Source organism: Lepidochelys kempii, chromosome 6 (assembly GCF_965140285.1).
Source record: "Lepidochelys kempii isolate rLepKem1 chromosome 6, rLepKem1.hap1, whole genome shotgun sequence".
Lineage (NCBI taxonomy): Eukaryota > Metazoa > Chordata > Testudines > Cheloniidae > Lepidochelys > Lepidochelys kempii.
The window spans coordinates 90,784,979-90,812,145 of NC_136385.1; the positions used below are offsets into that span (position 1 = coordinate 90,784,979).

Genomic DNA, 27,167 nt, shown 5'->3' on the forward strand with positions numbered 1-27,167 from the left:
CCCAGTTTTGCCCCATTAAGCTGAGGTGACCATGAGGCAACCAGAGGATGTCAGAAAGGAGGGTGAGACAGGGGATTAAGGTAAATCTGTGATTCATGAGTGTAAAGAAGATTGGTAAAGTTGTGTGAGCAGATGAGATTGCTCAGAAAGAGTATGGAGGGAGCCCCACAGAGAGTGGGAGAGGGAGAAAGAAGACACAACTATATTTCCATAGCCTACGACATTCCCAGCTTCTCTCATTCCTGGGATAGTCCATGTTCCCCTTGTCTGTCAAGTTTGCCAGTTAAGTCCTGATCCTGCAAGTTGTTCAGTAAGTGCAGACCAGTGGCCTTCTCCAGAGCCCCACTTATTTCCTACCTGCATGGTGCAACTTGCAGGACTGGGGCCTTATCCTGTACATTCTTTAGGGCAGGGACTGGTCTTATGTGAGAAGCACCTGGCATACTGATAGGTGCCTGTACACGACTCACCACCTCAGAGCACTCCCTCATAGCAAGACCCAGCATTGCAGCACTCTGCCTCAGTTTCCCCTCAACCATCTTCAGCTTACTCCAGATGTTGCAGTGACTGGCTGCAGTGACTTGGCCCTCCAGCTGAACTATTACCAAAAGTCCATCCTCTCAAGGGAATCCAAATCTAAACCAAACAAAACATGAACTCTGTTCCAGGCCAGTCCCAAAGTGGGCCCAGACCCTCCTTCCTAAGGGGTCTGTCTTCTCTCCTCCAACTTCAAGCACCATCCTCCCACTCACTCCCAGGCTCTTTTCCGTCTCTCCCCTCAGCTTGTCTGGGGCTCCTTTAGGTTATTCCCTGCTCTGTTCCAAGTAACCATTCCAAGGCCCTTCTGCTTGGAGCCTTCCGCAGGCCTCTGCCCGTCTTTTGCTCTCCTATGGCTCCTCACTGCTGGGCTTCCTTCCTCTTAAGATTGTAGCTCTGCAGATGAGGGCTTTGGAGGTGGAAGGCAGTTGCCCATGACAACCCTCTAGGCTGGGTCTGAGAAGGACCTGTGCCATTTCAGGGCATTGCCCTTCACCCCTGCATCTTCTTGGAGGTGGGGCAGGAGTCAGTACTTAATTTGTAATGAAAGGGGTGCTGGGCTAAAGCAATTTTTTTACTTTCATAACTGCCACAGCCAGCTCAGAGGTGCCGGGGCTATGAGCTGCCAAGGATAGAGATGCAGAGTATTTAGTGATCAATGGTATTAAGCAGTGAGAGGCTAATTTAATAGGGCTGACAAGCCCAAGACATCCTACCCCTTAAAGGGGAAGGCCAGCCTGTCACAGAGCCATGAAATAATAAAGGAGGACAACACCTGATCTCAGTGCTCAGACTCCATTACTATGTAGGGACCCCACTATCAGAAGTTAGACTGTGCATTTGCTGTGGAAATCTCTGGCGGTCAGAAGTTTCTCCCCACAGAAATGTGTCTTTTCCTCTCTCCCAGTGCCTAAAAGATGCCTTCAAACATCTTTGTCCAACCTGTGTTTTTAATTTCAACACTGTCTATTTTTTACTTCTTTATCATCCCCCTTTCCATGTCCAGCCTATTTTTGCCCCTCTTCCCATAGCCAATCCCCTTTATTTAGGTCACTGGGGGGTTCTGTGACGATGATTTGTGTCCAGGCACACTGATGGGGGGGCAAAGGGGACAATTGCCCAGGGGCCCTGGTGATTTAAAAGGGCCCAGAGGCCCCTGGCCATCGCTGCCAACAGCGCAGCGGGGCTAAGTCAGGCTTCCTGCCCGCCCTCACTCCACGCCGCTCTCAGAAGCAGCCGGCCCATCCCTGCAGCCCCTGGGGAGGGGATCTCTGTGCACTGCCCCTGCCCTGAATGTCGACTCTGCAGCTCCCATTGGCCGGGAACTGAGGCCAATGGGAGCTGTGGGGAGCAGTGCCTGTGTGCAGCAATGCGTGGAGACCCCCTGGACTCCCCGCCTAGGAGCCACTGATAGAAGGGTGTGCCAGTTGCTTTTGGGAGCTGCCTGAGGTAAGCGCCGACCCCCTGATCCCCTCCTGCACCCCAAGCCCCTGCTCCAGCCTACAGTCTGCACTCCCTCCCAGAGCCCGACCCCGTACCGCCTCCTGCACCCAAACTCTCTCCCAGAGCCTGCACCCCGCACCCAAACTCCCTCCCAGAAGCCAACCCCGCACCCAAACTTCCTCCCAGACCTTGCACCCCTCACTCCCTCCCACACCCCAACCCTTTGCCCCTGCTTGGTGAAAGTCAGTGAGGGTGGGAGAGAGGGAGCGACTGAGGGAGGGGGATGGAGTGAATACAGGGCTGGGGCCTCGGAGAAGGGGCGTGGTCTCAGGGAAGGGGCAAGGAAGGGGCGGGGCAAGGGTCTTCAGGTTTGCGCGATTAGACAGTTGGCAACCCTACCAGGCGGGCATGTGGAAGCCCTGGCCATTCTAGAAGAGCACGCCCAGCAGCTGGGCACCAGCCAGCGCAGGTGTGGTACAGCTCAGATGTCAGGTGGACCGTGTCCGCGCGGGTGCAGCTTGTGTGTGCATGGGGGCCCACTGACTGTTCTGCCCTGAGGCCCGGAATTGCTGTTGGCGGGTCCTGTTTGTGGCAGCTTATGTTTACACCTGTTGCAGGGCTGTAACCCCCCCCAAATGTCTTAACAATATCGGGTGAAATCTTGGCTCCACTGAAACCGATGACAAAATTCCTGTTAGCTGCACTAGGGGCAGGATTTCACTGCAAATGAATGTTACCTTTGAATTAATGATACCAAAATGGATATTCATTAATATTCTGTTTGATCTTGGCTCACAGGGGAGCAAGTTCTCAAATGTGGGAAAGGTTTCACAGGATACCCGTGGGACAGGCCGCGCTCAGGAAAAATGCCTCCATTTCAGCTGCTGAGGCATGTTGTCAATTTTAGTCCAAATCTAAAACACCCCCAGCTGAGCAGAATTGGCTGGTGCAGCAACCCAGTGCTGGGGGAATCCCAGCTCTGCTCCCTAGAGCCTGATCCTGCACCCACTGAAGTCAATGGCAAAGCTCCCATCGACTTCACAGGCGTAGGATCAATGCCCTAGAGCTATGGGGCTGGTATTCAACAGACCAAACCAACTCCTCTGTATTCTGTGTTCCCATGGACCCAGTGTCCCATGCAAGCATTAGGATCCATGGCGTAAGCTCCATTTGCTAAGGGGCAAGCTCCAGACTCCAAGCCATAGGGAGAGATGCACTTAGCATAAGTTTTCCATTTACTCCCAACACCTACAATGAAGAGGAGGAGGAGGAAGCACTAATATCCATGTCCTTTGGAATAACAGGACTGCGGGGGTGGTCATTGCTCAGGGTGGGCAGTAGAGACATTTGCACCCAGGAAGCACAGTGTCAGTTTCAGCGTATGCATACATAGCAATTAAAAACCGCGCGGCTGGCTCCTGCCAGCTGACTCGAGCTCCCAGGGCTCAGGCTGTGGGGCTCTTTAATTCCAGTTTAGACATCCAGGCTTCAGCTGGGCCTGGGCTCTAGGACCGTGCAAGTGGGGAGAGTCCCAGAGCTCGGGCTGCTGCCCAAGCCAGAACGTCTACATGGCAATTAAACAGCCCCACAACCCGAGCCCATGAGCCCGAGTCAGATGCCATGGGCCAGCCGTGGGTTTTTAATTGCAGTGTAGACATGCCCTGAGTGGGATCATTGTCAAACCCTCCAGCAGGTGATGAACGAATTAGCTTCATGTTTCAATGAGAAATTTAAGATCTTTCTTCTCCTACCAACTGTCCCAACAAGGTATCCCGGGCAATGTAGCTAAATCTATTATTTTGTATTGATTGTGTTTAGAACAGGCTGCCTGAGGCAGCATGAGCTCAGGATGGGAACTTTTCCTGTGTGTATATCAATTGAAATTAATAAATAAAATAACAACCTCCTGGGCTTCCGTTTCTGCTAATGAGGAAGGGTCTTAGCAGGCCCTGAGTCATGGCTGCACCCCCCTGCCGTGCCATTTCATCCCAAGCTCTCTACAAACTGGGAACGGAAAGGTTTGCTACACCCGCTGTTGCAAGGTCCCCATGGCAACTGGCCACTGAATGGAAGCTACTTGCAATTCTGCACAAAGCTGCAGCTTCAATCAGACACCAGCTTTCCTTCTCCAGTTTTATGGCCTCTTGTCTCATGCTTCGCCTCACTTAAAATTAAATTTATGAGCAGAACTGTGAACTTTACCACATCGCTAATTTTACTGCTGCCCTTGTCTAACCATTTTGTGCTGTTCATTACCAAGAGACTAAAAGGAAGAGGGATGAGGCTGGAGAAACAGATGCCGGAACTCCTGAGAGGCCTCCAACTGCAAGGGTTTGGTGAGAGTAACCACACAATCCTGCCATAGGAGGAGGGAGACTGGGCAAGATGCCCCAGCAGAAGCCAGTAAGCCACACACAGCAATATGAACAATCTATCTAGGTACCTGCCGGGTCACCATTACTGTCGTATCTGATACCTGCCAAGCATTTAAAAACAGAAATAACCTTTTTCTTTATTCCTCCTCAGCCCATTCAAGAAATAGCTGGTTGGTTCACGGGGTTTTGGGTTGTTTATTGTTTGTGTGAGGGAATGAGTGGAAATGTTGGGTGCTTTGTGTGCAGAAGTTATCGAGGGAAAGCTAAGCTAAGGGGCTGAGTTCTACTTTGTATTCTGAACGCGGCCAGGTCCTTGCTCAGTCTTATCTCTTGTGGTAGTTGGTTCCATAGTTTGGACCCAAATCCTGTGAGCCTATCCCATTGGTTGCCCATTTCATTGTTCTGGTGGGACGGAGCTGTCACTGGAGGTCCTGATCCCAGAGGGAGAGGCGATCAATCTCTCAGGGAGTTAAGGCTAGTTCCATCAGGGGGTTAACTAGCAGGACAGAGACTTCAAACTGGACTAAATCGGATGCCAGTGCAGGCTGCAGCCTGGGACGATGTGCTCTTGGGGACCTACCTACACAGATAGGCTGCTGCATTTGGTACCAGCTAGGGCTATGCCAGGGTCTCTTGGTTCATTTGTGGATCTCATGAGTTGCAGTAACTGAGCCTAGTGATCACAAATGCATGGATCCCCATGGCCAGGTCTGTGTCTGAAAGGATGCAGTACAGGCTGCTGGCCTGTCTCCTCAGCCCAGGAAGGACTCACTGCCATGCCCAGAGATTTCAGATCCTTGCCTCAGGGCTTAGTTTTATTCTTTAAATGTAAAGCTTAGGCACAACATCAAAACAATGCAGTTCTTCCGCCTCCCCCACTCATGGGCTATGACACCCAGAGGCTTTTTCCATGGCCTCTCTCAGCACTGAAAGTACCCACCATTCCCTTGCCTGCAATCCCCCTGCTTCAGGACCTGAGGCAGGCACCCATCTCCCTCCTGCAGGACCCTTACACGGAGCTCTCTTGAGCCCTTTCTAGAGAATGCCTGATGGCTTTCCCAGGCGATCTGATTATGAATATGGGTGGCTAGCCTCAGTCCCTCAGCCCTCAAAGGAGCAGGCCCCCCTGTTACAGCTTCCAATAGCTGGGAGGAGTGCCAAAGGACTCAAGGCTGCAGACTGACTCCCCAGTGTCTCTCTAAAAACTACACTGTAGTTCAAACAGGCATTATCTGGGGGAAGTCCTATGGCCTGTGTTATACAGGGGGCAGGGTGGAGGTGTCTCAGACCAGATGATCATAGTGGTCCCTTTTGGCTTTGGAATCTATGAAATCTGAGCACAGATGCCTTTGATGTGATACAGGAGGCAAGTTCTTCAAAGCTCTTCCCTCTTCAGACCAGCATCACCTCAGTCTAGCCTGGGCTCAGCCTTAGCCAACCACTCTTATCCAGGTGCTGGTTTCCGGCAGGCACAGAGAGCTGGGAGACAGTGCTGTTTGCAATGGATGTAAAGGAGAGGTGGAGCGGGGCGTTGTCTGCATCATGCTGGCTCTTCAGCCCATGTTGTCTGACCAGCTCCCGCAATGGCTACATTTAGATATTGAGTAATACAAGAGATTGGATTGAGTCTTGCGTAGCTCTGGAGAGGACAGCTTTGAAGGCGGAGGGCAGTTGTCCATGACGACCCTCTAGGCTGGCTCTGAGAAGGACCTGAGCCACTCCAGGGCATTGCCATTCACCCCTGAAGCTTCTTGGAGGTGGGGCAGGAGTATTTGGTGATCACTGGTATCAGATGATGCTGAGGTGTCCAGCAGGATGAATGTGGTGCGCGTATCTGTTCTAGAGCCAGGAGGAGATCATCTACCAGAGCAACACCATGCCCTGACCTGAAGTCTGACTGGGAGGGATCCAGGATACTGGATAGGATACTGGCAGGTGGCATTGGAGCGGTTTTCTGGAGCTCGCCCATTAGCCTGCTTACGAAGGATGGTTAAAGACCAGCTGGGAGTTTGCAAGATCTCTCCCATCATCCTCACCTGACCTGAGTGCCTCTAATTTACGTGCTCCCACCTAGGCAACCTACCTCAGTCTGCAGCTGGGCTAAGAGCCCTGGTACTAGCACAGAGGGCTTCATAGAGGGCTCTAATATCCTGCAGCAGCACAGATTTTCTTAAAGGGATATTAGCATTAGCTAACAGCTCTACTACGCCAAAAGCAACTGTGAGGTAGCGAGCAAATCTTCTTCATTCACCAGCTCAGTCCTCTTTCTGCCCCCCCCTCCCCCCAGCAATACCCCATCACCATTTCCCCCTCCCCAGCCATGGTCTTCCCCACGCATTTCACCCCACTTCTACTCCATAGGAGCTCAGTTAGCAATCCTGCAAGGGACTGCAATCTCTGGCCCGGAGGGCCTCCAGTACTGTATCTCCTCCCCTCCCCACTTCCCCTATGTATGTTCCCCACGTTTGCTGGGGCTCCCCCACCCCCAGAAATGTCTCAAGGAGCACACCAACCACCAGGAGCAGCTCTACTAGCTGTGCTCCTCAGAGGGCTGTAGCTACCCGCTCCACTCCTGCTGTGACTGCTCCACCCTCAGACACAAGCTCTCCTCTCCCCTGGCTGGGACATCTGTAGGAGAATGGCAGGAGGGGGCTCAGATATCAGGGAGAGCCAGGCCAGCTCCTCAGACAGCTGGAACTACTGCGCACCCCCAGCTGCAGACCTCTTTCTATCCTAGGTATTTCAATGGGCCCCACCACTGTGGTATCTGAGCGCCTCACAATCTTTCTGTATCCTCACACCTGTGGTGAGGAAAGAAGTGGAATTATCCCCTTTACAGAGGGTGCCCAGAGACACAGAGACCTGCCCAGGGACACATACACAGTCTGTCGCAGAACAGGGAATTGAACTCTGGTCACCACACTCCCAGTTTAGTGCCCTAGCCACTTCCCGCTCCTCCAAGGGAGTGAAACAACCAGCTCTTCTCTCTCTGCAGCAGTCTGAGTAGGGATGGGAACTGTGCTTTCACAGTGCCTCAGCTCCCAGCTCCCCTGTCCTCCTGGCCCCTCCGTGGCCCGGTTAGGTTGGGAGCGGGGGATCTAATAGCCTGTTGCAGGATGAGCAGAGCTGGGAGCTGCATGCCCACAGTCAGAGGAGACGAGACAATTTCAAATTCAAGCTGCAATCTCTCCTGCCGGGGGCAGGGAGAGAAGGGCCTATATATCCCTAGAGCCTATATATTTCTATATATCCCTATGGATCTGAGAAGGTGGCTCAGGGAAGCCCTAAACCCCTTTCTCCAGCCCTGTGCTGGTTCCTGATTGGGGAAGGAGCTCTGGACTCCTCTTTTCTCTCCCACTCACCCTTCTGTGGCAGGTCCTGTGGAGAAGGAGAGCTTTCAGGGGCTCACCCCACAATGCCTCCTGACTGGGGGAAGGGGCTAGGGGTTTCCTTTTCACCCTTCCTAATTTCTGCTGTTCCTGGAAGAGAAGCCCCTAATCCTGCTCCGCTGTGGTGCTGCTCTTTGTCACTGAGCATGGGGAAGAGGCTCTGAGACTCCTCCCCCACCTCAGGACCAGCAGCTGCTAGAGGGAGACTTGGATAAGCCCAGCAGAGAGGAGTGAAGGCCTCCACCTTCCCCGAGTTAGTGCTCTGCTCTGTCGCAGCTGTTGGCTCCCATGGAGCGATGGCCCCTGTGAAGCTGGTCCCTTGGTATCATTGAGAAGTAGAGTTTCTGGCAGTCCCTTTTGTCTAAGGCAGGGTTGGGCAAACTATGGCCCATGGGCCGGATCCAGCCCCTCAGGCCTTTGGATCTGGCCCGCGGGATGCCCCCCCCCCCCCCCGTCGCTCTCAGAAGCGGCCAGCAGCACGTCCCTGGGGCCCTTGTGGGGGGGACACAGAGGGCTCCGTGCCTTGCCTTTGCCTCCAAGCACCACTCCCCCTAGCTCCCATTGGCCAGGAACAGGGAACTGTGGCCAATGGGAGCTTCGGGGGAGGTACCTGGAGGCATGGCAAGGACAGCAGGTAGAGCTCTGTGACCTTCCCTCCCTTCTCCCTCCCTTAGGGGCCGCGAAGGGACGTGGTTCCACGGTGCTGCGTGGGGCTAGGGCAGGTGGCCCCGGTGCATGCCGCTGCCACCCCAGAGCCTGAACCCCTCCTGCACCCTGCCCCTCAATTCCCTGCCCTAAGCCTCCTGCCCCGGCCCTGCATACAATTTCCCCACCCAGATGTGGCCCTCGGCCCAAAAAGTTTGCCTACCCCTGGTCTAAGGGATCCCTGAACATCCTTCACTGTGAGAGCTTTCTGATGAGCCCTTACAAGGACATTTGATTTGGTGAACTGAACTCTCTGGTTTGGGAAAGAAGTCCTTGCATGTTAATCTCAGATAAGGATTTGGGCCCGTCTCCTCCTGCTCAGGCATCCGGCCAGCTGGCTGCTCTCCTCCGTACCTTCCTTGAAGCCACTCACTGTGTCACATTCTCCCTGCAGCCCAAACGTTCTGTTATGCTGTTTTGTGCTGGCCTCATCTCCTGTTCCTTTCTCTGTTGGCTCATGGCTGCAGCAGGAGCAGGGCCAGGTCTGCTGGCTGCGTTGCTGAGCAGAGGATCACAACATCCTATTTCACTCTTCAGTTCTTGCCCAACACGTTCCAGGACAGCTGGAGGGCCCCAGAGCACTCAACGCTCACATGTATCTCCCTCCTCTGCTTGCATTCATGCCCCCATTGATGCTCTGTGGGGCACAGAGTGGGGACGTAACAACATAATAGAGAGAGCCACTGTCAGAGCCCCAATGGGAATCCAGAAGTCCTGCCTCTGAGATCTGTGCTTTAACCACAGAACCATCCTTCCTCCACAGCACTTGCCTTCAGCCTTGTGCTTCACAGGGCACCAGTGGCATGTAATGCACACACCTGGGTGTGACTTATTGCTGTGTTGCCAGGAAGCTTACAACAGAGATCCTTTCCACAAGAGAGGAGCCACCTAGAAGTACACTGAAACCCATACTGAAACAATCACCTGTCCTGTGAAGAAACCCACCCCCCTAAAATATTCCCCAGAGTTTTTAGTTACCTGTCTTCAGACACAGCGCCTTCTGTCAGCAACCAGCCAGCTGGCCGTGAAATCGATTGCTTGCAGCACTGATGCTGTCAATGGGGATAAAAAGGCTGCAGATTTGCTGAAAGCAGAAAATGACTCAGAGGGTGAAAACATGAAAACCAAATGGAAAAATCTGTAGGCGACTTTTGCAAAGGGTCATTCCAAGTTGTGATGGGAGCGCTGCAGCTATTACAGGTGCACGTGCTGGGATCAAGTAACACAATTCAAGACACTTGTCTAAAAAGTTCATAGAATTGGCTCAAATGTGAAACCAAACCCCAAATATTAGACTCCAACCCCTTGATAGGAACTAAACAAGTGCTGTCCTGCACTGCAGTTTGTAGTGCACTTTAATTTCAGTGCTGGCATTTTAGCTTCTCCACCTGTATTTGAAAACTCTATGAACCTGGGTGCGCTGTTTATTAAGGTTTTATAAACAATAAAAGATTTTACATAAATATTATTCAGTATTTAGCCAGGCTTTGGTTTCAGTTGATTTCTCCACCTACATCAGAAGGCCTGCACTGCCACTTCTGCTAAACAAATGATTTTTGTCAGTCCCTTGAGTTTCTCTACATCTGTAAAAACTTAAATCTCACTATGTTGGACTAATCTTGAATTCCCAGACATAATGTGTTGCCCTTCCATGCATCCCCACAACAGTTTCCACCACATGGAGTTAACACAACAGAGATCCAAAATCTCATGACACTGAAAGCTACCAACTAGCCCCAAACCCCTTCTGTTCTCTGATAGCATCTGCTTTTCATTGCTATGAAATAGTCAGGAGAAGTGCAGAGTTCCACTAGATTCTATTTTGTTACCTTCCCAGATCAATAATCCATCAATAATCCTGAATTGAGGTGGAACAGCGGGCGTCTGCCTGGTACAGCTAATTCAAAGAGAACAGCTCCCTCCTCTTCACCGGGTCCCTCTCAGGTCCCACATCTCTATCTACCTCTCCTTTTTTTCTCTGTAGATTCTAAAATCTATCACAATTCTTTCTTTTCCTCACACTCACTCTTGTTCGGTTAATCTGTGCCCTCATGTCTTCATTTACTCCTTTCTCTCCTGCTCTTCTCTGTCTCCAATGCCTCCCTTTCAGTTCCTCACCCTCAATTTATCTTTTGTTGTACCTTGTTTGTTTTCATTTGCAAACCATAATAAAGACAAAATACCCAGCACTTGGGAAGTACAGTAGAAGGAGTTGCTCTCCCCGCTCCCCACACTTTTACCAAATATATTTCATCTTCCCACCTCTCCCTTTTACAGAAGCCAGGACTGCATGTCAGGCATGCATTGGCAGGCTTAGCCTCACACCAGCAAAAGCACAAGGTGGGGAAAGATTGCAGACAAAGTAGATAACTGAGCAGGGCCTATTCCCCTTCTAGCCCACTTTCAAGAGAATTAATGACAAAGATGAACCAGGTTAATACTTAGCTCTCATCCAAGGATCTCAAAGCACTTTACAACAGTGGGCTAGTCTCATTATCCCTATTTCATAGGAAACTGAGGCAGGTCAATACACCTTTATATTTTTTCTATCGAGAGAGACAGACTTAGGATGTATGTCCAATATTTTAAGGTTGAATTGTATGGCCAAATAGTGTTAAGGGGGACTACCCAAAACCACACGGTACTCCAATACTAATCACGTGTGCCCCACAATAGAAATACTCCATCAACAGAACTGTTAAAGCTAGAGAATAGGGTCAACAACATCAAATTCTCATCTAAACCTGGAAATCTTTTGCCTCCAGACTATGATGTCAAAGAACAGGGATGTGACGTCGACTCACATTAAATGTGCATGGGGAACAGGAACTGGGACCTTCGTCACAGTCCACAGCATGCAAGAGCAATGTCTGAGAAGAATTAGTGATGTGGAAGCAGACGGTGACATCAGCTCATTCACTAATACCACTGCTGGAGAAGGCTCTGGCATGACAAGGGGCCTCTCATCATCATTCACAAATTCCAAAACAGAAACTCTTGAACTTTCAGCTGATTCATTCAGTAGGTGCTGCTAAATGCTGATCAACACAATCCCTGGCACTGTGAGACGATTTTCTGTTCCTGCAGCAGGTGAACACCACACTGATCCTGGCTTGGCAATAACCACAGCAAGAGCCCATTTAGAGGCAATTGCCTACTTACAAGCTAGTTCTGCACATCCTCATGTTAAATCACTACTTTTTACTTGTCTTTCCTGTTGATCTACCTGTGCCTGTTCTTTCAGCACCTGTGTCAGTCTGGGTGAGCTCAGTAAATCAAAACAGGCACCCAGCTGTCAACTAAGCATTAGCTATGCTAGAGGCTCCTTTGCAGTGGCATGAGCTGTTTTAATAAGATAATGAGAAATTAGCCAAGCATTTATTAATAGATGCTCTTCCTTCTGAGAAACACACTGCTTGCTTCATTGTTTGGACAAATCTTTCTGCTAAGCTGTTGCTAGCTGGTATGGTGCTCCTTTGATGTGACGCACACCATCCATCTTCATGCAAGTTTCAGACTCATGCAATATAAACTGAAGTCCATTGTCACTTATTAGCTGCTCTGGGAGAACGTGACTGCTGAACATTTATGCCTCCCACAGGCAGTACAGATTCAGATTCAGTAGTTGTAGAAAAGATTTCCTGAGCTGGTCCATGAAGCCGCTGCACTCTCTTCATTCACCACCACCTAGAGACTCACTTCTACAACACCTACGAGAAATTAGCCTACAAGGAGATTTATTTATGGTATATATAAAATAAATGGCTTTGACGCACCATTGCACTAGCTGTGCTGAGTTACTGCATTGTTTTATTGTTGTCTCCCCTGTTCTTCCCCTCCAACTCCTTTCTACTGCTTACATACTTTATTTCATTGTGTTATGTCTGAAATGAGACATAACACAGGTCTTCGGGGCTGGGATTGCATCTTCTTATTCCTATCATAAAACAACTTACCCACCTTGGGGCACTGTACAATAATATGTACATAATAAAAGTCACTATCACACAGGACTCTGGTTGCTCTGAGTAAAGCAATAGCTGCCAAAATCGTGTACCTTCAAAGGACCAGAAGAATGTACATGAAGACGCTGCCATGGATTTTTGGGCTACCACCATGGATACAGGAGCAATAGTCCTGACATATTGCTCATAGCATGACACAAGTTACCATCATTTTTCTTTTCATCAATGGTGCGATCCAACCCAGGCTATCACAATTACTTTAGGACAGAGGTTCTCAAACTGAGGGGCCATGTCCCCCTTTGCGGGGGGGGGGGGGAAGAATGTATTCCCGGGAGGGGGCATGACAAGATTCAGGGGGGAAAAAAATCTCACTGCGCATATTCAGAGCTGGGCGGCAGGAGAATGGCAGCTGTTGGCTGGGTGCCCAGCTCTGAAGGCAGTGCCACCGCCAGCTGCACCAGAGAAGTAAGGGTGGAAACACCACACCAGGCCACCCTTACTTCTCTGTTGCTGCTGGCGGCACCGCTACCTCCAGAGCTGGGTGCCCGGTCAGCAGCCACCGCTCTCTGCTCTGCCTTAAGAACTGGGCAGCCGGAGAGCAGAGGCTGCTGGCTGCAGCTCATCCTAAAGGTAGTGAAATAAAAATGCAAAGATCCCATAACAGAGAGACAAGGTGAATGAGTTAATACCCACCTTGTCTAATATCCTGGGACCAACACAGCTACAGCAAGACTGCATAAAACCCCATTATAGACACTCAGACTAAACTGGGAGTTCCAGCCATCTGGAATGATAGGGTGGGAGCTGGTCTGATTTTCTTAGTGTCTGCTCATGTGGCCCAGGTCCAAAAATCAGAACAGCACAGGGTCTGCTATGTCTGTATCTTCTCACCTTACCAGCTTCGTCCTGATCTTTCCTTGAGCTACAAGACTGGAGGAAAAGATCCATTTTTACTGTTGCCAGATGAAATGATGTACCCACAGTAGTTCAAGTAATCCCTGAAAAAGAACGTACCTAACTCACATTTTCAGGAACACTGGCATCCACTGTGGCTTTGATGCCCATTGGTGTCAGCAACATAGACCAAATGCCCTCTGGAACAAAGTTGATGCCAACCCAATGTTTGTAACTATTGTTGGCAGCTCCTGGGGTGTTTCCTTCCCTATGCCCACCACAGATCAGTACTGGTAAATTTCTGCCCCACAGCTAAAAAGTAAAGGGATCTTCAATACAAGGGAGAGGCTATTGTTCTGCACATAGCACTGAATTTACAGTAACTATGGATTTACCCCAGCTTTGGTACTGTGACATTTTGGGATTCAACCCAGACCAGTAAAGGGCTGTGTCACCGCCTGCCCAGCCACTCTGGGCACCTTCAGTGCTATGCAGCCGTGGCTAACAGCCCTGACCCAACAGCAAGCCTACAAGCCTGCAGATCACACCTCGACTTCCACTGCCCAGTTACTGTTTGCAGAGTGAATCCAACACCCCCGTCCTGAATTTTTCCAAAATCGTCTGCCAATGTGACAATCTGCTGAGGTTCCCAGAGCTGTGAGTTACTGTGTTCCCCTCAGCCTCAGCAAGTGAGAGTTTTGCTACTGCTAAGCTATGTGACAGCTCCCTGACACACCAGCTTGTCTGCCTTGTCAGCAAACTCTTCAGGACCCTGCCATTCCAAATCTGGCCTTGCAGGTAACAATCAGTGAACTCATGCTCCCCAGAGACATCTCCCCACAGCATCCAGCCCTCTCCTAGAACAAGCACAGACATAATTAAGTTCATTGCTCCAGCAAAGAGACAATATGCTGCAGCTCATTATTTAACTGGGGTTTGACAATCTTATTTTAATCACAGCCCTGAATTGGTTTACAGTAAGAGTAAAACAAGTTTATTTAACAAAAGGACATAGGATGAAGTGACACCAAGCACGAGGAACAAAGATAGAAAGGATCACAGCAAACAAAAGCACAAATACACTTCCAAGTCTAAAATTCAACTTCAGCTAGTTACAATCCTTGCCTAAACAGGTTTCTCACCTAAACTCAGTTCCCAGAGACTTTGACCCCCTTGGCTGAAGGATACAACGTTCTGTGGTTCCAAGGGCTCTGGCTCCTTGAATCCTCCAAGTGATGGATAATAACTATGGGGTTCTCTCCCCCTTGCATTTTATAGCCCATTAAATCTTTGAAATGTATTCGTTGAAAAGTAAACCCAGACCAGCTTTTCTCTCCTGCTGGGGTGCAGACTCCATGCTGTCTTTCCAAACTTCATTGAACCTGCTACAAGGGGCAGGAAGGTTTCTGCTTGTTCTTCCCTTCCTGTTGACTTCCCATCCCCCTGCGGATTCATATGTAAATGAGGCTTCCATTGTTGTGATTCCAAAAAATAAACAGCTGCCTTCACTCCTGTCTGGGAGAAAATCTGTTTCTCCCAGTGCTTGGTCGCAGACTTTAAAGCAGTGGTTCTCAACCAGGGGTACATGTACCCCTGGGGGTACTCAGAGGTCTTCCAGAGGGTCCAATATCTCATCTAGTTTTACAACGGGCTACATAAAAAGCACTAGTGAAGTCAGTACAAGTTAAATTTCATACAGTGACTTGTTTATACTGCTCTATATACTATACACTGAAATGTAAGAACAATATTTATATTCCAATTGATTTATTTTATAATTATATGGTAAAAATGAGAAAGTCAGCAGTTTTTCAGTAAGTGTGCTGTGACACTTCTGTATTTTTATGTCTGATTTTGTAAGCAAGTAGTTTTTACGTGAGGTGAAACTTGGAGGTATGCAAGACAAATCAGACTCCTGAAGGTGGTACAGTAATCTGGAAAGGTTGAGAGCCATTGCTTTAAAGCATAATAACACTGAGTATCCATAATTCCTCATGTAGTGTTATCACGGTGAAATGTCTGTGTTATTAATCATGTGTGTCACAAGCGTTTGTAAAAGACTTTGCTTGATACACGTTTATATGACAGTAATATTGTATATGATCAGTTGATTCAATTGCTTAACATTTAAGGATAAGACCCCTGTCTTTATAGTTAGAAGGCTATCTCCCCCGCTCAGTAGGTTGATGGCTTTGTTTGCCTTGTCTGTAAATGTACCTTCTTTGCCTGCAGGGTGGTCGGACAAGCAAATACACATTCGTTTGTCTAAGGCCTGCTGTGCATATGTATTGCTTACCAAACACATTTTAAGAACCTAATTCTAGCATATATCCATAACTCTTTATACACACCGTGTACATACATCACGCAGGAATATTAATGATCATTGAGTTAGTAGTTTTCCAATGATATATTAATTTCCGCCTTTTCAGTATATATAATGACAACAGTGTGTGAGGTGCAGCGAGTATGTCAGGCCTCACAAGAGTTGCTGAAACAGAGTAATGAACCACCAATGGGCCTCTGTGTCACAGGTACCTTCTTCCTTTTTTTAGAAACTCAGGCAGAATCAGAGATGATCATTCATCATATGTGTCTATTAGCAAACTCATTCTGCCTCTTCAGGAAAGACACACCAGTCCCTCTGGTTGATCACACAACACTTCTCTTGCTGGAGCACTGGATTTATTATAGGCCATTTGACAAATCAAACCAAACAAAAAACATAAGCCCCATGACGGATGCTTGTATCGTGGGTCACAGACAACAATTATAATAAGGAACAAAAATAACTCAGCACACACAGCAGGAACATGCTTTCCCCAGCTATCTGCTCTAGTGTCCTTATTCAGAGACGCCTGGCTGGTCTCTGCACTTCCCCTTAAGCCCTGCTAGAGCAAGGTCAGTACTTACATAGCCCTAGTTGGCAAGATAACCAGGATATCTGCTAAACAAACCCCATGGATCCTGGATGAACCACTGTAGTAGAAGTAGAGATGCTGAAGGCTGGGGCTAGGTTAAGGTGGGTGTTGTCAGTAAAAAAGGATTCTACTCTGGATGCTGACGGGCCAATACACTCCATCACAGAGACAAGTAATGGCTTGACTAGATCCACTTTGACCTTTGGTCTGATGACTGCCCCCTTTAGTGATGCCTTTCATGTTCTCTACTGCAGGGGTTCTCAATCTTTTTCTCTCTGAGGCCCCCTCGTTATGCTATAAAAACTCCAGGGCCCAGAAGGGACAGGGAGGGACTCAGGGCTCTGGGTCAGGAGGGAGGGGCCTTGGGCATAGGTGTAGTTTGACTTCTATTTTGAGGGGGGGCAAGGGCCAGCGGGGCTCGGGCCAGCTCCTCACAGCGGGGTCCAGCGAGGTAGCACAACTTCCACTCCCTGACTCACCTCAGCAGGCCACCCAGTCTTTCTGGGTTGTGGGAGGATGCAACCAAAAAATATAACTTAAAGGGGAGACTCAGTTCAAAAAGTCTGAAAACCACTTAGGGTGCAGGAAGCGCCAATCTAAGGACTGTGTGCAGGCAGGGGGATAGCTCACGGTGCAGGGACGGGGTAGCTAGGGGCTGTGTGTGAGCAGGGGGTGTAGCTCAGGGTGCAGGGAGAGGGTAGCTAGGGACTGTGTGCCAGGAGGGCTCCCTCTGCGGTGGCTGCTCCCTGTGGGCTCTGCCAGTCCCAGAGCTGGGTCCCCCGATCCGGGCAGCTCTTACTGGCTGCATGAGCAACCAAAGGGAGTTGGGAGCTGAGGAGCAGCCGCAGCCCCAGGCACTAACAGCAGACGGGCAAATGCCTTGGCTGCCTGCTCCATGGCACCCCCAGCCAGAGGAGCAACTGCCCTGCACTGCCTGGCTCTGGCTTCTGACCTATGACCTGGCCAAAATGCTGGGTCTGAGGGGGACTAAGGGAGAGGAGGAGCGCTGGAGCTGTCCCTGGACTGCCCCACTCTGGGTAAGACACTGCAGTCTGGAGGTGCAACACCTTTGTGCCCTCCCAAACTCTGCCCATGGGCTCAGGGCTTCTGCCCACGGAGAGCACCAGGGCTCAGGGCTTCAGCCCCCCATTGCTCCCAGCTTCAGCGCGGGAGGTGCCCTGGTGAGGGGGGGTACCAGGGATGCCCCGCTGCTCCCAGCTTCAGCAGGAGGTGGGAGTGCCGGGGCTACCGGCTTCAACCCTGTGCCGCTCCCAGCTTCAGTCTGCAGGGGGGCACTGAGGCTCCCAGCTTCTGCTGGCTTCAGACGGGGTGTGGGGTGCCAGGGGTCCCTTGTTGCTCCTGGTTTCAGCCCGGGGGGGGACACCAGGGCTCCGGGCTTCAGCCCGATGCCACCCTTGGCTTCTGCCCCGTGCCGCTGCCAGCTTCAGGTAAGGAAGGAGGGCGCCAGGGCTCCCGGCTTCAGCCCTACTGCTCCCAGCTTCAGCGGGTGAGGGGGAGAAAGGCGCCGGGGCTTCCAGCTTCTGTCCCATGCCACTTTTCGCTTCAGCTCCATGCCGCGCTGCTACTGACTTCCCCAGCTGAGAACTGCTGCTCTACCTAATAAGAGCATGGGATCAGTTAGGCTTGTTTGTGTTTTCCAACATGTGAATTTCTGACTATTTCTGCCAGATCTTTTCCAACTACAGTTGACCCAGCAGGGATGGATAATCACCCTTCCCCAGAAAAAGTAGCCATCTAGCCATTTGTCCATGGACACCTGTGTGTTCATTGACCACCCCATACATATCTGCCGCACAGCTTTCGCAGAGGAAGGCGGTGCCTTTTGCTAAGATATGTGACATCATGATATCATGATGATACCATGTCTCCTGTATCCACTTCCCTTTAAAGCAGTTATCCTCACCCAGAACCCTTGGGAAGATCCTGAGACAGAGAGCACAGGTAAAGCCATTTCTTCATCTCTCTTGCTCATTCTTCCCAGCTCTGTGGCAGGGACCACAGGCCCCTTTTCTTGACATGGCCTCATTGGCTGTTTCCCTGTCTCTCCACCCACATGTTCAGGTACTGTGTGTTCCTGCAGCCATTTCCTTCTGTTTGCAGGAGCACTGAGTGGGTCTCTCTTTTACCACTCTTTTGGCACACCAGAGCTTTACATCAACATGTTGCTTCTGAATGACTCGTCTGGCCACCTGCAATGGCAGCTGCTATGTCCTCTTCTTGGAGAGTCGAAGTTCTTTGTTTCCTCCTTTCTTTCTCAATCAGAAGGTTCACATACCTCATTCCCTAGTCTCAGAAGCCCATAAATGCGATGATCAATCTGCTAGGCTGCTCTCAGCAGTGGGATTAGAGACGTCACAAACCACCAGTTTTCTGCTTCTCCTAGTTTGTCTGTAAATCCACAACAGCAAGGTCCTGATTTCATCTCTCCTCGCCGCTCAACCTTAGACAACAGCTTGGGATTTATTATGCCAGGGCTTGTGCTCCAAAGCGTGAGGATGTTACTGTTATCAGCAGCTGACAGGTCATCAAGAAAACATTGCTGTCAAGCTGACAAACCAGCAGTAAACAGTTCTCCAAACTCCTGTTAGCCTGTATGCAGCAGGAGGAATGCAGTTCAAGCCAGGCAGAAACTGCGGGACTCTCCTTCCCTCCTCCGGGACAGTGCCCCTGCCCCAGCTACATGATGCTTTGAGGAAGATAAACTTTTAATATTCATTATTATTGTTATTATTATTATTATTAATTTCTACAGGTTGAAGGAAGCCCTGCCCCAAAGAGCTTACAGTCTAATGACAGATGTGAAGCCACAAGTAAGGGTAATGAGCAGTAAAGATGGGGTGTGGAACTGGATTCTTGTTCAAGCTGAAACAGGCACCCTGGGGACAAAGCTTTGAGGAAACCTTGCTATTGGCTTCACTAAGGGTATCTGATTGGCTCAAATAGCCTCTTAGGTCATAGGCGCTGACTCCGTGGGCGCTCTGGGGCTGGAGTACCCACAGGGAAAAATTAGTGGGTGCTCTGCACCCACTGGCAGCCAAACTCCCCGTCCCGCCCCCCTGCCTCACTTCCTCCTCCCAGCGCTCCACGTCTCTGCTCCTCACTCCCTCCCAGCGCTTGCTGCTGCCAAACAGCTGTAGCAAGCTCTGGGAGGGAGGAGGGAGGAGCGGGAACATGGTGCGCTCAGGGGAGGAAACGGGGAAGAGGCAGGGCCGGGGCGGGGATTTGGGGAAGGAGTCGAATAGGGGCAAGGAGGGGGCAGAATTGGGGCAGGGACATTGGGGAAGGGGTTGGAATGGCGGGGAGAGAGTGGGGCAGGAATGGAGTCGGGGCAGGGCCGGAGACATAGCGGGGTTGGGCACCCACCAACACCAGAAGAAGTTGGCACCTATGTCTTAGGTTTGACCTACACTGCAGCTGGAAGTGAGTGTCCCAGCCTGGTATAGACTTGAACTAGCAGGGGCTTGAGCTAGCATGCTAAAAGTAAGAGTGTGGCTGTTGCTGCCTAGGCTAGAGCTTGGGGTCTCAAGCCCACCTGACACCTAGGCTGGAGAGCCTGAGCTCCAGCTCGAGCCGCAACATCCACACTGCTATTGCTCGTGTGGTAGCTGGAGCCCTTCTAGCACGAGTCGGCCTGCCTGGGCGAAGAGGCTCCTGCCCTTAGAAACACAGGAGGAGAGCAATGGTCATATCACATCAGAGCAGTACTCTGTCTAGCCCAATCCCTGTCTCTGAAAGTAACTCGTACCAGATGCTTCAGAGGAATGTGCAAGAACTCTGCAGTTGGCAGTTACGAAATAACTGCTATTGGCTGTTTTCTTCATAACCCCAATAGTTAGAGGCTGGCTTATGAACTGAAGTCTTGGAGTTCATATGCCTTCCAATTAAAAAAAAGAAAAAAAATACCATTTTAACTCTGGATAGTCTTGTTACCCATATAAATCCAACCCTTTTTTGATCCTCCCAAGCTCCTGGTCTCAGTGATATCATGTGGCAATGAGTCCCTTAGGTTCATTATCTGTTGCAGGAAAAAGTATTTGCTTGTATTCATTTTATATTTGTTACCTTTCAATTCCCTTGACTATTCTCTTGTTCTTTCATGATCAGAAAGAGAGAATAGAAGTTCACGATCTGCCTTCTCTATAACATTCATTATTTTGTAAACTTATACCATGTCCCCTCTTATCTGACTCCTCTGCAAGGTAAGCAGTCCCCGTCTTGTGGATTCTCTAATGCTGTTATGGTTGATTAAGTAACCTTCGTGCAGAATCTAAGGATTTTAATTTCCTCACTTTTAACATGAGTGTCTCTTTGACTAGCTTCCTCATTTTCTTTTTTAAATCTCCCTTTCTAAAATTTAGTGCCACAGTTTTTGGCACAATCCCTCTCCTGAGGACACTGAATGTCACTGAGTTGTGGTCACCGTTACTTAGTGACTCAGCTAAAGTTACTTCTTGAACCAATTCTTTGTATGTAAGCCACTCCCTTTGTGTGCTCTAGAAAGGGCTGTTCCAGAAAGCAATTGTTTAAGATGTCAGGTAGGAGAGACCTTCATACATAAATTATATCAATACATAAAATCTTAAAAAAAAACCCCAAAAAACGTTCTTGTCTCTTGTAGGGGATTCTCTCCTTTCGATCAAGTCCCCAGTGGTAGATCAGGCGGGAAGGTCTTTGGATCTCAATGGCTGTGAAAGTGGATGAAGGCTGCAGCAAGTTGGAGATCTTCAGTCGTCTCGGACTTTCCCTGCCACTGGGCCCCAAACCTCCAGCTTGTTATGATTATGTGGTTGCTGTAGGTGCAACAGTTTCCCCACCTTAAAAGGCTTCGGTGGTTCCAGGATCGGACTCCTGAGTCATCTCAGGGTCAGGACCCATACGTAAATCTGTGGTATAGACCATCCTTGAATTGAGATCGCCGATGAGGATGATCTCCTTTCAGTGATGGTCAGTCCTCCTCCCTTCAGGTCCATCTTCGGTGGGACAGGCCTGCTTACAGTTGTTTTGCTAGGGATTTATTATTCTATAAGAGGTTTCCTCTGGAATTTAACCCAGCACATAGAGGATATTTTCCCTTGGCATCCTACATTTCCATCATTAGATCTGGCCAAGGGTGCTTTGGTATTAAATAGCTCTGTTGTTGTTCTGGATTATTTTCACTCTAACAGTATGTCTCAAGGAAATAAGTGATGGGAAGGGGAACTGCTCAAATCCATCTAGTGACTCAAATAGCCACCATGGCCAGGTATTAAAGGCCACAATTCTTAGCATTTCACTCTCTCCTCTCAAAAAAATCTTTCTTCCCCACCAGGCCTCTTGGTGAAGTGCCCAGAGGTATTAAAGGGACACGGAATAATGTATGACTGTCCATCTGTATCAACCCCTCAGATGAAATTTCATCACAGAAATCAGGAACTGCCGATTCTCAAAAAAGAGATTTTGTTCAGCCTGGTGTTCCCTTTGAGTCAGTGTCAGCAGCATTAGTCAGACCAGAGAGAAAGCTTGACTCTCTGAGTGCTTCTGTAGGCGGGCTGGGGGTCAGCAAAAGCCTGCCAATTTAATGGAAAAACAAGCTAATCTAATAAGGTAACCCCCATTCAAATCCCAAACCCATTATTAATGAAGAGCTGAGAGGTCACTGGGAACTCGCTCTGATATTTACACTTCGGTTTTGTTAATTTCCCTGTTGTTCAGTCAGAAGATTCTAAAATAAACCCATTTTTAATTAATTTAACCCTTATTCAAAAAGACATTTTGGAAACAGATGAACAATCAGAATCACCTATATGGAAATCTTTATGTATTCCTTCTTGTTGCTCTCTCTGGGTACAATGGCAGGGTAGACACCCTTACAGAGTACAAAACAGTACTACATTTCAGAGTGCTCTTCTTGTGCTGTTTATTGTTGCCTCTGAGCAACATCAGATATTACACACTTGCTTGCCAAGAGCTTGATCCTGCTCCCATTAAAGTCAATGGCAATGCTCCTATTGAATCCAGTGGTTCAGGATTGGGATTTATAGGCTGACACTTTATTTCACAGAGGAAAGGTATTGGCTTTCCCCAATGCTACTTCAGCTACCATCAATCAGAGAGAAATGGTTCCACTTTTCAGTCCTGAAGTCAAGAGTTTAAAGGATGAGAGAAAAATCACATACCATTGTCTCCAATTAAATAAGAAAGAGCAGCATTTTTAATGTTATGACCTGGATTAACAGGCTTTTATTTTTCCATTGGTAAAATTGAGAAGCTGGAGAATTCTTCGCTGAAGACTGTTTCCAAATTAACTGGTGAATCTACGAATGTTAATCTTTAAATTACATTAAGTTCTTTTGATTTAGAGAGTTTTTTAATTGGCACTATTTTAACAAGCAGTGAGGGGTTGAAAAATTTAATAGTGGAATAACTGTTTTGCTGTGATGCCACTGATTGCTTTTCTGTATTCTTAGACTTTTTTACATTATACGTGGAACTTTGGTGTTTACTTTTCAAGGAAGGTGCTTAGATACCATGGTGATGGGCTACCCAGAGAGATAGACAGATAATATAATGTCTGATAGCTGGTTACAGTGCTAGTGAATGGGACTCTCAGCTGTTCCATTTGTACTTTCTTTTTTGACATCAAGTGTTAATATTTGAACTTTAATAGAAGAAACTTGCTATAGAGAAATCAGTGTCAGAACTGGTGTTAGCACTCAGAAGTTCCTAGCTCCCAGCCCAGTGCTCAGCCTACTATGTCACAGCACCATTTGGGAGTCCATGAATATCTTCCTGACCTGGACAAAGGGCCAGGCATTTCTGCAGCTTGCTCTCACTACCAGGAAGACAAAGGGTTCTGGGATGGCTGGAATTTGATCTCCTTTTGGGCAGTTTCATGGCTCCCATAAGAAGCTGTTATTGTTATTGGGTAAGTGCCAACAACATGCTGGACACTGTACAAGATACAAAAGGAGACAGTCACTGCTCCAAAGGGCTTATAGGCTAAAAGGTGAAACTAAGAAGCCCGGCCACCTGGCAGGACCAGGAGCAGGAGTAACTTGGAGGGAGCCCAGGATGCAGTGTAGAAGATAAGATCGACAAAATCATTTCAGTGATACAGAGGGATTTGTGGCAATGGCTCTCTCCTACCCCCCCCCCCACTTGATGACTCCACGTTGCCAGAGTTACACAAATAATGAGGGACATGAAAGGACAGAAAAGCTAGTCGAATCCCTGCTGTGCTTTCTTCCAGGAATGTTCTGTCACAGTATAGAGTCAGCACCCCCGTGACTCAGGGTCAGGGTGAATAGTGTAGAGGGTTAGCAATAAGGTGTGAGGGAAAAGGAAAGGAGGCCTGATTTGGGCCGCTTTGAACACTAATGAGGTCTGAAGTCTCTGATGACTAATAGCACTGTCCCCAATTCTATCTTTAGCTTTGCTGCTGTGTCTTTGAATGAGGCTGAGAGAGGATGAACGCTGCTGGAATTCAGAACCAGGAGATGAACAGTAGGGATAGCACCTGCCTCTCACAGAGCTACAGTCAGACCCCTTTGGTCTGCAGATCAGGTCATCTGTCCAAACAAGAGTGGACCTGGCCTCGCTCCCTGCCAGGTACCATGTGAATTTTGGGAGTAGCCTGCAAGATTAACCTCAGGGGGCTTCTGCTGGCTTATTTTAAATCAAAGGGGTTGGGAAGATTCTCTGCCCTGCCAGCTGCCTCCTCTGTCCCTGTAGCAGAAATTGAGCACAGTTGTTTGCGCTGGGGTCTGTGCGTTGGTTGCCAGCATTTGAACACTTTTTCACTGGCCAAGTCTCTCTGTGTGCTGGGGTTTCTAGGGATCCTGTAGCAAGAGAACTAGGGCATGGGCGAGGAGGAGGGGGGAAGGGGCTTCATGGTGAAGTTTACCTTGTTTTCTCTTACTTACCTAATTAGTTAATGCCCAAATCAAGAGTAGCCACCAATATTAATATAACCTGGGGTAAGTGCTCAAAATAGTCATCCTCTCTCATCCATTCCTCAAATGTATGGAGATACAGGAATCTGCCAAGGGCAAGTAGAGAGGAGCAGAATGAATTACAGTCACTAATCAAAAATGGGGATTTTTTTCATGTATCGTATTCTTCCCTCTCCTTCCATCTCTGACATGTTCTCTCCATCTCCACATCATTTGTTGACTGTGCTGTTGCTATCCTTTTTACTCTTCTTTTTCTCTCTGAAAAGCAGCATCTCCTTTCACCCCATTCTTTCTTTCATATTATCTCTCCACTTTCTATTGTTTGCCCCATTGCTGTCTTCCACACTGGAATCTCTTCCCTTTGCGCCCTTTCTTCTGTTCTCTTTTTTGCTTGACCCCTCCCTGTGTCCCACTCTTTCCTCCAGTCCCATATTTTTTCCTCCTCTGCCTCTGCCTGAAGTTCCCCCTCTATTTATTCGGTGCCCACATCACTGTAGCACTGGGGTGACCAATACAACAGCCAATGCTGTCTGCTGACAGTCCATATTCTCTGCTCCTCCCTCAGGTATAAGTGTAACTTACAGGAAATGTAGGGAACAACGAAGAGGGGTAGATCTTATTGGGTAGGGGGCGCCCTCTAGATTGGAGTGGCCCAGACAGCCAAAGCGCTTTCAGGGGCTCTGTTTGACTGGGCTGAATCCTGATCATGGGGCAGCAGGCTGTTCCGCTTTTGCTATTTTGTACTGTGCTGGGTTTTCCAGTGAAGTCAGCCGAGCTCTTCACAGCAGGTGGCCCCAAGCTCTGGGGCTGGTGTGAACACTCTGACTTTTGTAGATGGCTAACTCTCAGGAATAGTTCTGCTGGCCTTGATATAACCCTTCAGGGATCCCCAAACCCTTCCTCCCCTCTCCACGAATGCCACTGCATCTGTGTGTGACAATGCTGCTAGCTCCTCTTGTGGTGAAAGCCTATGCTGGCAGCTCAGGAGACTGCTGAGCTGCAGGCTGATGCTAGAATTCCTTCTCAGCAGCCCTTGTACCATGGAACCCCAGAGAGCAACTCCATAGTGCTAAACTGGTGCAGAGTCCCCTCCCACCCAAGAAACTGGGCAATGCCTGGCCATATGTAAGCGGGGGAATGGTCTCCCTATTGTGGGGAACTTTCCTGGCTTATACACTACCCTGGTGCAATTGGCTAGCGAAAGGATCTGAGTCCTTGCTCCCACTCCCTTTACCCAGAGACCTGCTTGACCTCGAGGGCTCCCCTTCAACTCTCCTGTGTGACAGAATCCTTGTAACCCCGAAAAGGCTGGGTTCCGGATTCCTGGAGGGCTTGACCCCCAATTTTGTCATGGTCGCTTAGGACAGGGGCTAGAGTGTCCCCACTCCGGGTGCTCTCACCGTGCTGGATCCTTCTTTGACCCACTGTTCAGTGAATAATGTTCCAAGAAAATACAATTTATTAAACAGCAACCACTTTAAAAAAAATAAGGAAAAAATGGGAAAGGTTAAAAGACAACATGTAACCCCGCCCTGGAGGCCAGGGAAACCCAAACAGTCACTGCAGGAAGGTAATGGAAGTTCACAGTCTGTCCCTCACATGTCCCAGGCCCTGGCTGTGCTGCAAGGATGCAGCAGGTCAGACAGTTGCTCTAGAGGTGGCCAGACCCTTCTTCCCAGCATTGGCCTTCCCATCAGGGTTACAATCCCCCTCCAAGTCCAGCCTGCAAGACCTCTTGGCTGGGGGCATCTCCCTGTGCTGGGCCCTTTGCCCAGGGTTCCCCCTCGCTCTCCCCAGCTCCTACCGCACTTAGCTCCAGACTGCTCCAGCTCCAACCCCAGCCCCGCCGCTCTGCCTCCAGCGCAACTCCCTGGGCTGCTCCGGCTCTGCTCAGCTCAGCCTGCTTCTCTGGTTCGCTCTGGCTGGCGCAACTCTGCTCCCCACCTCAGCTCAGGTTCCTTAGCTCCGCTTTGGCTCAGCTCGCACTGAGGATAAGACCCCAGCCTCCCAACTCCCTCATTGGCCTGGCTGCGCTATCAATCAAGCAGACCGGAAGCATTGGCCTCGGGGACTGTCAGTCTCAGGGTCCTGATTTCTCATCGGCCCTTCCCCTTTCTTTTGGTACTGGGATATTGGCCTTATTGGAAAACCCCACTAAGTTTCAGTAAGGAGCCAACAGTCCCCCTACACTAGCCCTGGACAGTGGGGGCACAGGAGGGAAACATCCCCATGTGTTTCCCTGGACACTATTTTTCTTATGGGGAGTGTTTGGGTGGGGCACATTGACTGTCTCACTAAGGGGGGTGCAGGAGGGGTCTTTGCAGAGACTCCATTGACAGTGTCAGCCCTTCACCCTTGACACCCTTGCTGACTAGGGGTCTCCCCATGACTCCTTATCCAGGAGAGCTCCATTCTGTGATGGGCCCCTCCCTGGTTGGTTCTGTTATCATCTATCTAATAAGCTGCTGTGTACAGTGCAAAGGCAACTGCCTGGCCAGGTGCGGCTTGTCCCTGTGCTGCCAGCTCATTGCTGAGTCTAATAAGTTCTCCTGGCCCCGCTCTGTCAGCTTCCCCTCCCCCTTCACTTACACTTATTGGAAAAAATAATTGGATGGATTGAAGCGCAGCACCATTTTATAGAACAGATAAGAAATGCCATATCTGCCCTGATTAGAGGCTGTAAGATATAAGTTCTCCATAGCCAGCAGCAGACACAATTTCATTTCACTTCTGCTGATATGTAGAGAAAGTTGGCGGGCTGAGCACTGCTGCAAGAGCTGCTGCTTTAATACCCTGCTCCATGGACTCCTTCCTCCCCCAGGGAGGGGGCCTCACGGGCTCTTCCATTGCCTTCCTCTACAGTGGCGATGAAACAGTTTTAATAGTGGGGGTGCTGAAAGCCAGCCCCCTTACCCCTGTCCACCCTCCCCCTGGAGGTGAGGCCAGGAGCAAAGCCCCAGGTACAGGGTGGCAGCAGACTCTGGGA

The 27,167-nt window shown here is 49.4% G+C and overlaps 1 protein-coding gene across 1 annotated transcript in view; it reads right to left on the minus strand.

Annotated features, from left to right (window-relative positions):
* Positions 1 to 27,167, minus strand: part of SYNDIG1L (synapse differentiation inducing 1 like) — a 100,806-nt gene that overhangs the window by 51,899 nt on the left and 21,740 nt on the right. The window lies entirely within an intron of this gene.